This window comes from Glycine soja, unplaced genomic scaffold (genome assembly GCF_004193775.1).
Source record: "Glycine soja cultivar W05 unplaced genomic scaffold, ASM419377v2 tig00104328_1_pilon, whole genome shotgun sequence".
NCBI classification, from domain to species: Eukaryota; Viridiplantae; Streptophyta; class Magnoliopsida; order Fabales; family Fabaceae; genus Glycine; species Glycine soja.
Genome location: NW_021144419.1, coordinates 20,969 through 35,782, shown reverse-complemented (window position 1 = coordinate 35,782; position 14,814 = coordinate 20,969). Strand labels below are relative to the sequence as shown.

The 14,814-nt window shown below is 30.6% G+C and overlaps 1 pseudogene; it reads right to left on the bottom strand.

Annotated features, from left to right (window-relative positions):
* Positions 1-4,835: 4,835 nt before the first annotated feature.
* On the bottom strand, positions 4,836-6,545 carry LOC114404495 (annotated as a pseudogene).
* Positions 6,546-14,814: the final 8,269 nt, after the last annotated feature.

The following is a 14,814-nucleotide window of genomic DNA, read 5'->3' as shown; positions in this document are numbered from 1 at the left end:
TTTCTATCTTTGATCATTTTAAATTGTGCTACAATATTTGAAAACAATTCTCTTAATTGTTAAGTAACGATAATATTATTCTTCTATATTTCTAAGATATTTAGTACATTATTTTTGTTTAGGATTTTTTTATAGAATGTTAAAAATATTACCGTTTTATCATACATATAAAACATCAACATATCTTTAATTTGAGGTATAATTAACAGTTATGTAGTTATGTATTCGGTACGAAGAATACAAGACACGAAAATGTACCTGTAACAAAGTAGGTCAATGAGTTTTTTAAAAAAATAAATATTCATTAACATATTTTAAAAACACATGAATGAATTTATGACAAAAATCACCAGTCGTGCAACAGTAAAAATAATTTTCATACCAATAGTATTTTTCTAAATTAATTAGTCTTTAATTTCTTGAGTAAGGTTTGAGATTCAAGTTTTATATATAAATAAAAAATTAATTAGAAAATAAAATTCCATTAAAAAATTAACTAATCACAATTTTTTATGATCGAAATCATTTATCGACAAGTCGAACATATTTTACATAAGAATAAGATAGATTAAAAAAGAAAAGAAGAAAAGTTCAACCGGACTTCCAAATGACCTCGCTGAAATGGTGTTGTTTCAGAAAACTCTATATATCATTTCATGATGGCAGAAAAAAAGCAAAACCTTTTTGATTGCGTAGCCAACATAGATTTTAGGGTCCATCTTCTATAATTCATACTATTAAGATCAGTTTCAAACATAATCACTGGTCACGTGACACTGTCATCGATATCTTGACGACAACACGTGGCTCACATGCAAATAAGGTAAGGGATAGAAAGTGAGTGACTAGAGTAGCATGCAAGAGCCAAGACAAGGGCAAGTCCTCTCTTGCATCAAAACATATATATAAATCTGTATCATCTCATGAATTCGTTAATCATATAATTTTATATTGTATGAAAAAATAATATTAAAGCAATCAATATCAAACTTTTTTAAAATAATTGAAATATTTATAAAAATTTCTTTATCAAGAGAATACGAAACAACTCTTTTTTATTATTCTTCCTTTGAAATATTTTTTTAAGTATCTCGTGAGGAAAAAACTTTTTAAAATTATATATAAAAAACTTTGACTTTAAAGAGTTTTAGAAACACAATCCTTCTAATACACATTAATTCTTTCACTAATTAAAATTATAATATTAAGAGAGAGATTCACTATATAAATATAATGTAACATTCATAAAATTTTATAATTTTTAATAAATTTTAACTAATAAAAAAAAGTGTTTTCAGGTAAAATATGTCTGAGAGTACGTCCACGGCATTTCTCTTAATTAGTTAATTTTTTGGGTAGCTCATCCATATTTCCTAATATTTGTAGAAGCCACTACCCAAAAAAACAAAGGATATAAATTTTCCTACTATAAGCAAACCAGTTGTTGATAATTGCTTGTACATTAAAGTCATATTTCTAATTCTAGCTAGACCTGCCCTTATTTCATGATTAGTTTTTGGGCTTTCGGCCTTTCTTCGCACCCAGTTATAGGCTTTTTTTTTATATAAAAAAGTTATCCATAAAAATTATAAACAATGTTAAAAAAATTTATAATAACTCATATATCTTTCCTACTTAATGAATGATTCCATTGACTCATTTTTTAAAATCTACTATTGAATAGGAGTGCCCTTATATATCTAGATATTAAAAACATATAATAAGATAAATATATAAATTTTTGAAATTTAAATTTAGTTTTTAAAAATATTTAATTATGTTAAGACTAAAATTTGTATATATAAATGATATTTGTGTTATGTTTAATTCAATGATTGGAAAAACAAACGAAAATTATTGTAAATTTTCTAATAGTTCGACTCTTTCATTTGAATAAAAAAAAATATTTATTTTTATAAAATAATTATTATGTGTGCATTTAAATAAAATGTGGTTATCGTCACCATGTCTAGAAGAAGAAAGCCTCTTAGATCCTTTGGAGATTAGAAGGGGCAGAAATCAGAAGCCCATGCAGGGTTGAAGCCAAGTCCGGACAAAAGTGTGGGACCATAGTAATTGAATGGCAAAGGAATGTATAAAAGTCATTGTCTTTACAGCTCACACTCTCCATTTATATTTTCATTTTAGTTTTTACAGTTGTATTTGTGTTGGTGCAAAAATCACATATTTAAATATTAACACACTTTCACTTAAATTAACTATCAATTATATTTTAATTATTTACAACCCTTAAACATAAATGTTAATATTATTTCACGTAAGGATTTCATGTCTATCCATGTTCTAAGATTTCCATGTTCACATATTTTAAGAAGATTTAAATATGTTTTTGGGCATTTAAATTTGAATGATTATTTTTTTAGTTTTTAAAAAATTATTAATATCTCAAAATTTAAAATATTACTTAATTTTTCTATTTCTTTTTGTTAATAGTGTCTAATTTATGATAGTTTTCGTAGCTGAACTTTTATAATTTAATTTCTTTAAAAATAATTTGTCACAGTTTAAAATTACCATAAATAAAAATAAAAATATCACAATTCAACATTTGTGTTTTTATTTTTCTTCTTTAAAACAGTCAAAAAATATATAAAAAAATCATCAATTCATATGAATCAAGTATTTAGGTTATTTAAAATCGTTAGAAATTACTTTTAAAAAAATTAAATTAAAAAATATTTATTTTCACGTTAAAAGTAATCACAAATTATAAAACCATAAATATAATAAACAAAGAGAAATTAAAAGTAATTTTTCAAAAATTTAAATAATTAATAAAAATAATTTTTTTTAAAAAAACTAAAAAATAATTATCCAAATTTAAAAGAATAAAAACATATTTAATTATTTTAAGAATTGAGATTACAAATTTACAACTCAACTCAAGATAAATATATTATGTATATAAATACTTAAAATCTGTCTTGGATTGATACACGTGACCTTATAAATGAACCTTTTCCCGCCATTAGCTTTTACCTTTTTTTTTGTTTTATTGTACATTTTTAATTTCAATTGATTTTCATTTTATTTTCTCTACTAACCGTGTAAAGTACAAAATTTTTTGGATTTATACTCTCTTACATATTTTATAAAATATTAAATTATTTTAAAAAGAAATAAAGAGATAATAAAAAATTCCTTTCTAACATATACAAAAGCAATTAGGATGCTTGAATAAATTTATGTGAAATTGTTTCAACTTAATTGATAATTTTGAGTTTAAATTTTAGGCATGTATTTGTTAAATATTTAAAGAGAATTTTTTTTTTGTCTCTTATGAAAGATACCTGTAATTTTTAATAAAAAATACACATACAAAAACAAGTATAAAAAGTGAAGTAAGCTAATTATATATTTAAAAATATTTTTTAAATGTGTTTTTTATTCTTGTTCATAAAAACTTTTTCTATTTCATTCCACTCTCATATTTTAAACTAATATTTTAGTGTGTACAATACACGTCATAAATGTTTATTTTATATTATTTTTAAAAGAGATTGCCAATAACTAAAAGTATACTTATATTAATTATAATTTAAATCATTTATTCGAAATTTAAAACATAATTTATATATTCAAATATATTTATATTTAAATTTAAATTATACAAAAATAAATTTTACCTTGTTTTTACATTAGTATTATTCCTTTGGCTTATTTAAATAAACATTAAATTTATAGGATTTTTCGTGTCAAAATATAAAAAGCTAAAAATTATCCTTACCTCCATATATTGCATTTGAAATAACGACCTTTTTGAAAATTGTGTCCTGTCGTTCTGTTTTGTCTTTTGAAATCTTCTTTTTTGTCTTTATTTATATAGGAATATAGATTTTTAAAAACTAGAGACAAATCTCATTGGATGCCTTTTTGGATACTTTGTCTCCTCAAAACAAGTATAATCAATTAAAATCTAATTGTAAAATGTATAATAAGTATGACTATATGCTGGAAGATGGGTTCTAACTTCAGTGTTGAATTTGAAAAATAAAAAAATTGTACACGATTTTGTAACAGGTTTAAAAATTTCCTATTAACAAACATAACTTTGTAGACTATGAATCATTGTTGATTTCATTATTCCTCACTGATTTACCTTGAGATATTAGGATACGTTTCTGAGCATGATAAGAAGACTATGACCACACTACATGCTAGTTAGGTGGGTAAGTTTTATTAACATTTGAGTTGTAACCCTCGTGATATGAATAAAATTTGGAAATTAAACTTTTATAAACGTAGAATGGAATCACTTGTACCTTCACCTATGTCCCATCATAGTAAATGTGTGTAAAGTGTATACAAAAGTGACCATAACGAATTATCAAATATGTAGGCCACACCTTGCTCATGGCAACCATCCCGTGGGCCAGACCAGATGTATAGGACCCTTCACTCTTATCCCTATCTCTATCTATGGCCTTTAACATATACCACAAGAGTTTGATCTCATCACAGTTATTTACTTATTTTGTCCTTCAGGACTTCACTGAACTCAATTTTTGTACGCCACTCTTTCATTGGATCAAAACATAAATAGAGAGGACTTCTTAAATTAGAAAAAAAAAAAAAACCACTTCAACATACTCATAAACCAACCATAGTACATTACACAAATTAACAAGAGAAAATAATCTATACGCTCACAATATAATTAAATTTTACACTCATTTAATTATAAATTATCATATGCCATAAATTTTGTTGAGTTTTATAATAATAATAATTATAAAAATCATACCTAACATGATTTTTGATTGGTTGATTTACACCGACAATACATAGAAATTATACTCAGTTAATAACTAGGGTTAAACAGTTTGATCTGGAGATGGCATGTAAGACTTTTAAAGCTGGTGAATCCTCCATCCACAATGAGGTTTAGGCCTGAGATAAACTTTGCTTCATCTGATGCCCAAGTACAAAGGAGCCTTGCGACATCAATGTCCTCACACTTAGCACCTTCGAGCTCACCAAAACCCATTCACAATACCCACTATCTGTTCTTGGGTCAAACCAGAATAAAACTTCCCTATTTGAGCCAAAACCATAGGTGTAGGAATTGGAGCTGGGGATATGCATGGATCCTAATCCCAACTTTGCATAGCTCACTAGCCAAAGATTTTACTTCCCTATTGTAAACTTTGATATTGTATAAGGATGAGGCCCAAGCCCACCCAAAACCCCACTTATGCTTGATGTGCATAGAATGGACCCTAAGCCCACTAGAATCATGACTCGGGCCGCATGCTTAATATCAACAATCATTCCCCTTTGTTGATCTTCATGACAAAATCAAGCTCATTAAGGTCTAGGTCTACTATGCCTGGTGGAACTGATGGGCTTGGGATGCCCGCATTGTTGTACATGATGTCGAGCTTGCCGTAGTGGGCCATGACAACATTCACGGCTTCCGCCACTTGAGCCTCCACTGAGTGTTGCTAGGTGCACCCAGCATTCTAAAAAAACGACAAAATTGCCCTTGTTTGGTTTTCCTCTTACGGATTAAGTTGATTCGGAAGTCTCTTCCGGATCAAATTGATCCGTAAGAGGAAAAATAAAAATTTTGTTAATTATACAAGATATTTATTTTATAATATAATTATACATTTAAAGATATTTATTTCATTAATTATAATATAATTAAATATATTTATTTATTTTATTAATTATAATATATTTATAAATATTGATTTATTATAAATAATTAATGTTAATCAATCAGTCATGCTAATCAATCAATACTATTTATCTATATGTCAACATGTCATTATTTACAACCAAATTGTGACTAAGGTCAAAACAAATTGTAACAACAATCTAATAAGAATGATCCAAATTACAGCCAATATTTACTCTTCTACCAAAGTAATGCTAAACGTTGAAAAAAAAAATTCGTCAAATATATCAAGTACTGACCTTGTTCAAAGTTCAAAAGAACACCTTGTTACAAAGAAATAACCTTGATGAAGTAAGCTGCAAATTTCAGAATCAAAAACACACAAAATTCAGAGTTAGCAATTTTAAAATGCAGTTTTTGATTATGAAATTGCACCTAGCATTATGATTGATTAGCATGAATTATGATTATGATTGATTGATTAGCATGAATTATGATTATGATTGATTAGCATTAATTATTTATAATAAACCAATATTATAAATATATTATAATTAATAAAATAAATAAATAAATTTAATTATATTATAATTAATGAAATAAATATCTTTAAATGTATAAATTATATTATAAAATAAATATCTTTAAATATCTTGTATAATTAACAAAATTTTTATTTTTCCTCTCTTCCGGATCAACTTGATCCGTAAGAGGAAAATCAAGTAAGGGCATTTTTGCCATTTTTTTAGATGTTGGGTGCACCAGCAATAATGCTAGGTGCACCTAGCAACACTCGCCTCCACTGTGACATCGTACTCCACGTAGCGGGCTAATGGGCCCAACTCCTTTGCAACTGTGGGCCAAGCTCCGTGTCATTGTCAGCAATAATTACTGGGAGTTGCTACGTGCACCCAACAATATTGTTGGGGCACCCAAACAAACAGTGAATGGGCGAAAATGCCCTTCCCGCGAAGCCTCTTTCCGGAAGAACCTTCTTCCGGAATCATTCCGGAAGTTTCATTTTCCGGAAAATTTTCGGAAGAACCTTCTTCCGGAAGTAGATTTTGTGATTTCGGAAGAAGTCAGGAATACTTTCCGGAAGAACATCATCCGGAATGTTTTCGGAAGAAGGTTCTTCCGGAAGACAACCTTCTTCCTCCGGAAGAAGGGTCTTCCGGAATTTTTTTTTAAAAAAAAAATGGTGTTTTTATGTAATTATTTTATTTTAATGAATAAATTAAGTTATAAATAAATAATATTATTATACATAAATAATTAGTGAACATAATTATGACTAATATTTGTAATTTTTTTTACGCGCATGTATATGTAAATATTAATTTGTGTGACAATTTAGTATAATTAAATCATAAAAATTAATTAATTCGTATATTTTATTAAAAAATATAAAATATTTATTATGATAACATTTAATTTGTATTACAAAAGTTAATATATAATAAAAAAATAATTATTATTTTATAACAATGTCAAGTAAAAAATAAATTTGATTTTATAATAATAAGTAAAAATAAAATAATATTTAATGAATATGTAATGATGATTTTGCCCTTGTGTAGTTTTCTTTAAATTTACTGCGCTTCCTTTTCTATTTACACACTTCCATTTTTCACCTGCATCCTTCGTTGCTTTCCTTTTCTTGATGTTGCTTTCCATTTCACCCTGTGTAGCTTTGAAGATTTTGGTGGTCCCGTGAAGTAGGTGTTTCGTATTTGAATATTTGGTGGTCCCGTGAAGCAGGTGTTCCGTATTTGAAGTTTTTCGTCGGAGGTACGCATTTATGGGTATTATTTTATGTTTTCTTGCTGGTTTTTAGAGAAGAAAAACAGTAAAAAGCTGGTTCCGGAAGAAAAAGCTGTTTTCGAAAGAAGTTCTTCCGGAATGTTACATAATTAACAAATTTTTTTGTTTCTGTTTTAAAATTTATATATATATATATATATATATATATATATATATATATATATATATATAATTGTGGATTATTGGTTTAATCCGATATAATGATTTGGTATAATATTAAATGATTTAGGTAACATAATTGTATTTTGTTGTAATAGAAAAATGTTTTATTAGTTGTTTATTATAGTGTTAAGATTAGTTTAAGTAAATAATGCAGTTATAAAATTTAGAATATATTTGTATTAGTTGTTAGTATGTTTGTTAGTTAATATGTAGTCAATTTGTGGATGTGGTTATATGATAATTTGAATATACTTCTGTATGATGCATATGTCCTGTTAATATGTTTGTTATTTAATGTGTAGTAAATTTGTGGATGTGGTTATATGATAATTTGAATATACTTGTGTATGATGCATATGTCCTTAAGATGGACGAAGATCAATGGAGGTATGACTATGCGATGTCACAAGAAGTTCATATGGATTATGATTATGATAATGAAGAAGAATGTGGGTGAATGGACCACATGTGGATTGTTCAAATGCTTTTAATACGTTTCAGGTAATCATAGATAATTTGAGTCATTTGGTTGAATTGATGTTTTGTATAAAAATTAATATGTTTGGGTTGCGCTGTAGGTATTCGGTACTCGAGATGATGTTTTGCAATGGGCTCGAACAGTTGCCCATGAAAATGGATTTGTTGCAGTGATTATGAGGTCTGACACAGAGACCGGTAGCAAAGGAAGAAGTTCATTTGTCTTAATTGGGTTGTGAAAGGAGTGGTACGTACAAGTGCAGGAATAAAGAATTTGTTAGAAAAGACACTGGGAGTAGGAAATGTGGTTGTCCCTTCAGGCTTCATGGGAAACTAGTGCATGGAGGGGAAGTTGGATGGTGAAGTTGATCTGTGGGATTCACAATCATGAATTGGCCAAGTCCTTAGTTGGACATTCATACGCTGGGCGATTGACTAAGGAAGAAAAGAAAATTATTGCTGATATGACAAAGTCGATGGTGAAACCAAAAAACATCTTGCTAACGTTGAAGGAACACAATGCCAACAGTTGCACCATGATAACGCAAATTTACAATGTAAGAAATGCATATCGTTCTTCAATAAGAGGAGCTGATACCGAAATGCAGCATCTGATGAAGCTTCTCGAACGTGATCAATACATTCATTGGCAATAGATTGAAGAATGAAGTTGTGGGTGTGTGATCTGTTTTGGTATCACCCAGATGCAGTAAAGTTATGCAATGCATGTCATCTGGTGTTTTTTATAGACAGTACCTACAAAACAAACAGGTACAGACTCCCACTACTTGACTTTGTTGGAGTGACACCAACGGGCGATGACATTCAGCGTCTCGAATTATTTAAAAGGTTCAATTGGATATCAAAGTCAAAAGCTATTGTCGTTTGAATTTGCTTAGAGCTTCTGTTTTCAATTTTGAGCGTGTCGATATATTACCGGACTCAATCAGACATCCGAGTATAAAGTTATTGTCATTTGAATTTTGTGAGAGCTTCTATATTCAATTTCGAGCGTCTTTAATTATTAAATGACTCAATCGGACATTTGAGTCAAAAGTTACTTTCGCTTGAATTTGCTCAGAGCTTCTGTTTTCAATTTTGAGCGTCTAGATATATTACGAGACTCAATCAGACATCCGAGTAAAAAGTTATTGTCATTTGAAATTGGTAAGAGCTCCTGCATTCAATTTTGAGCGTCTCAAATTATAAAATGACTCAATCGGACATCCGAGTCAAAAGTTATTGTCATTTGAATTTGCTTAGAGCTTCTGTATTCAATTTTGAGCGTCTCGAATTATTAAATGACTCAATCGGATATCCGAGTCAAAAGTTATTGTCGTTTGAATTTGCTCAGAGCTTCTGCTTTCAATTTCAGGTGTCTCGATATATTACGGGACTCAATCGATCATCCGAGTTAAAAGTTATTGCGATTTGTATTTTCTACGAGCTTCTGTTTTCCATTACGAGCGTCTCGATATATTACAATACTCAATTGGATATCCGAGTTGACAATTATTATTGTTTGCATTTTGGACAAGCTTCCATTTTCAATTTCAAGCATCTCGATATATTACGGGACTCAATGGAACATCTGAGTCAAAACTTATTGTCGTTTGAATTTGGTCAAAGCTTCTGTATTCAATTTCGAGCATCTCGATATATTACGGGACTCAATCGAACATTTGAGGAAAAAGTTATTGTCATTTGAATTTTCTCGGAGCTTCTGTTTTCAATTTCGAGCGTCTTGATATATGATGGGACTCAATCGGACATCCGAGTTAAGAGTTATTATCGTTTGAATTTGCTCAGAGTTTCTGTTTTCAATTTCATCCATCTCGATATACTATAAGACTCAATCAGACATCCGAGTAAAAAGTTATTGTCGTTTGAATTTGCTCTGAGCTTCTGTATTCAATTTCAAGCGTCTCGAACTATTAAATGACTTAATCGGATATCCGAGTCAAAAGTTATTGTCGTTTGAATTTGCTCAGAGCTTCTGTTTTCAATTTCGAGCGTCTCGATATATTACGGGACTCAATTGATCATCCGAGTTAAAAGTTATTGCGATTTGCATTTTCTACGAGCATCCGTTTTCCATTACCAGCGTCTCGATATATTACGGGACTCAATCGGACATTCGAGTTGACAGCTATTATCGTTTGCAGTTTTTACGAGCTTCCATTTTCAATTTTGAGCATCTCGGTATATTACGGGACTCAATCAAAAATCTGAGTCAAAACTTATTGTCATTTGATTTTGCTCACAGCTTCTGTATTCAATTTCGAGCGTCTCGATATATTACGAGACTCAATCGGACATCTCAGGAAAAAGTTATTGTCAATTGAATTTGCTCAGAGCTTCTGTTTTCAATTTCGAGAGTCTTGATATATGAAGGGACTCAATCGGACATCCGAGTAAATAGTTATGGTCGTTTGAATTTGCTTAGAGTTACTTTTCTCAATTTCGTGCGTCTCGATATACTACAGGACTCAATCGGACATTCCAGTAAAAAGTTATTGTCATTTGAATTTGTTGAGAGCTTCTATATTCAATTTCGAGCGTCTTAAATTATAAAGGGAGTAAATTAGACATCCGAGTCAAAATTTATTGCTGTTTCAATTTGCTGAGAGCTTGTGTATTCAATTTCGAGCGTCTCGAATTATTAAATGGTTCAATCGTATATCCAAGTCAAAAGCTATTGTCGTTTGAATTTGCTCAGAGCGTCTCTTTTCAATTTTGAGCGTCTCGATATATTACGGGAATCAATCGGACATCCGAGTAAAAAATTATTGTCGTTTGAATTTGCTCAGTGTTTCTATTTTCAATTTCGTGCGTCTCGATATATTAAGGGACTCAATTTGACATCCGAGTCAAAAGTTATTGTCGTTTGAATTTGCATTGAGAGTCTGTTTTCAATTTTGAGCGTCTAGATATATTACGGGACTCAATCGGACATCCGAGTAAAAAGTTATTTTCATTTAAATTTGGTGAGAGCTTTTGTATTCAATTTCGAGCGTCTCGAATTATTTAATGACTCAATTGGACATCCATGTCAACAGGTATTGTCATTTGAATTTGCTCAGAGCTTCGGTTTTCAATTTTGAGCGTCTCGATATATTACGGGACTCAATCGGACATCCCAGTAAAAAGTTATTGTCGTTTGAATTTCCTAGGAGCTTCTTTTTTCAATTTCGAGCTTCTCGATCTATTAATGGACTCAATCGCACATCCGAGGCAAAAGTTATTGTCATTTGAATTTGGTCAGAGCCTTTGTTTTCAATTTCGAGCATCTCAATATATTACGGGACTCAACCGGTCGTCCGAGTTAAAAGTTATTGCGATTTGCATTTTCTACGAGCTTCTGTTTTCCATTACCAGCGGCTCGATATATTACGGAACTCAATCGGACATCCGAGTTAACAATTATTATTGTTTGCATTTTTTACGAGCTTCCATTTTCAATTTCGACCATTTTGATATATTACGTGACTCAATCGAAAATCCAAGTCAATACTTATTGTCATTTGAATTTGCTCAGAGCTTTTGTATTCAATTACGAGCGTCTCGATATATTACGAGTTTCAATCGGACATCGTAGTAAAAAGTTATTATCGTTTGAATTTGCTCAATGTTTTAGTTTTCAATTTTGTGCGTGTCGATATACTACAGGACTGAATCGGACATTCCAGTAAAAACTTATTATCGTTTGAATTTGCTCAGAGCTTTTGTTTTCAATTTCGAGCATCTTGAATTATTAAGGCACTCAATTGGACATCCGAGTCACAAGTTATTGTCGTTTGAATTTGCTGACAGCTTCTCTATTCAATTTTGAGTGTCTCGAATTATTAAATGACTCAATCGGACATCCGAGTCAAAAGTTATTGTCGTTTGAATTTGCTCAGGGCTTATATTTTCAATTTCGATCGTCTCGATATATTATGGGACTCAATCGGTCATCCGAGTTAAAAGTTATTGCGATTTTTATTTTCTACTAGCTTCTGTTTTCCATTACCAGCGTCTCGATATATTAAGGGACTCAATCGGACATCCGAGTTAACAGTTATTATTGTTTGCATTTTTTACGAGCTTCCATTTTCAACTTCGACCATCTCGATATATTACGAGATTCAATCGAAAATCCAAGTCAATACTTATTGTTATTTGAATTTTCTCAGAGCTTCTGTATTCAATTTCGAGTGTCTCGATATGTTACGAGACTCAATCGAACATATAAGAAAAAAGTTATTGTCATTTGAATTTGCTTGAAGCTTCTGTTTTCAATTTAGAGCATCTTGATATATGACGGGACTCAATCGGACATCCGAGCAAAAAGTTATTGTCATTTGAATTTTGTGAGAGCTTCTGTATTCAATTTCGACTGTCATAAATTATTAAATAACTCAATCGGACATCCGAGTCAAAAGTTATTGTCGTTTGAATTTGCTCAGAGCGTCTGTTTTCAAGTTTGAGCGTCTGTTTTCAAGTTTGAGCGTCTCGATATATTTTGGGAATCAATCAAACATCCGAGTAAAAAGTTATTATCGTTTGAAATTGCTCAGTGTTTCTATTTTCAATTTTGTGCGTCTCGATATATGAAGGGACTCAATTTGACATCCGTGTAAAAAGGTATTGTCTTTTGAATTTGCTTAGAGTTACTGTTTTTAATTTCGTGCGTCTCGATATACAATAGGACTCAATCGAACTTTCTAGTAAAAAGTTATTGTCATTTGAATTTTTGAGAGCTTGTATATTCAATTTCGAGCGTCTTGAATTATTAAATGACTCAATCAGACATCTAATTCAAAAGTTACTTTCGTTTGAATTTGCTCAGAGCTTCTATTTTCAAATTTGAGCGTCAAGATATATTACGGGACTGAATCGAACATCCCAGTAAAAAGTTATTGTCGTTTGAATTTCCTTGAGTTTCTATTTTCAATTTCGAGCTTCTTGATCTATTAAGGGACTCAATCACACATCCGAGTCAAATGTTATTGTCATTTGAATTTGCTCAGAGCCTTTGTTTTCAATTTCGAGCATCTCAATATATTACGGGACTCATTCGGTCATCCGAGTTAAAAGTTATTGCGATTTGCATTTTCTACGAGCTTCTGTTTTCCATTACCAGCGTCTCGATATATTACGGGACTCAATCTGACATTCGAGTTAACAGTTATTGTTGTTTGCATTTTTTAAGAGCTTCCATTTTCAATTTCGACCATCTCGATATATTACGGGACTCAATCGAAAATCCAAGTCAATACTTATTGTCATTTGAATTTACTCGAAGCTTCTGTTTTCAATTTCGAGCATCTTGATATATGAGGGACTCAATCGAACATCCAAGTAAAAACTTATTGTCATTTGAATTTCCTCCGAGTTTTTGTTTTCAATTTTGTGAGTCTCGATATACTACTGGATTCAATCGGACTTTCCAGTAAAAATTTATTATCGTTTGAATTTTCTCAGAGCTTCTGTTTTCAATTTCGAGCATCTAGAATTATTAAGGGACTCAATTGGACATCCGAGTCAAAAGTTATGGTCGTTTGAATTTGCTCAAAGCTTCTGTTTTCAATTTTGAGCGTCTCGAATTATAAAATGACTCAATCAGACATCCGTATTAAAAGTTACTTTCATTTGAATTTGCTCAGAGCTTCTGTTTTCAATTTTAAGAGTCTAGATATATTTCGGGTATCAATCGGACATCCGAGCAAAAAGTGAGTGTCATTTGAATTTTGTGATAGTTTCTGAATTCAATTTTGAGCGTCAAGAATTATTAAATGACTCAATCGGACATCTGAGTCAAAAGTTATTGTCGTTTGAATTCGCTTAGAGCTTCTGTTTTCAATTTTGAGCGTCTCAATATATTACGGGACTCAATCGGTCATCCGAGTTAAAAGTTATTGCGAGTTGCATTTTCTACGAGCTTCTGTTTTCCATTACCAGCGTCTCGATATATTATGGGACTCAATCGGGCATCCGAGTTAACAGTTATTATTGTTTGCATTTTTTACGAGCTTCCATTTTCAATTTCGACCATCTTGATATATTACGGGACTCAATCGAAAATCCAAGTCAATACTTATTGTCATTTGAATTTTCTCAGAGCTTTTGTATTCAATTTCAAGCGTCTCGATATATTACGAGATTCAATCGGACATCCGAGTAAAAAGTTATTATCGTTAGAATTTGCTCAATGTTTTTGTTTTCAATTTCGTGCTTGTCGATATACTACAGGACTGAATCGGACATTCCAGTAAAAATTTATTGTCGTTTGAATTTTCTCAGAGGTTCTATTTTCAATTTCGAGCATCCAGAATTATTAAAGGACTCAATTGGACATCCGAGTCAAAAGTTATTGTCCTTTGAATTTGCTTAGAGCTTCTGTTTTCAAAAGTTACTTACGTTTGAATTTGCTCAAAGCTTCTGTTTTCAATTTTGAGCATCTACATATATTACGGGTATCAATCGAACATCCGAGCAAAAAGTTATTGTCATTTGAATTTTGTGAGAGCTTCTGTATTCAATTTTGAGCATGAAGAATTATTAAATGACTCAATCGGACATCCGAGTAAAAAGTTATTGTCGTTTGAATTTGCTGACAGCTTCTGTATTCAATTTCGAGAGTCTCACATTATTAAATGACTCAATTTGACATCCAAGTCATAAGTTATTGTCGTTTGAACTTTCTTAGAGTTACTGCTTTCAAT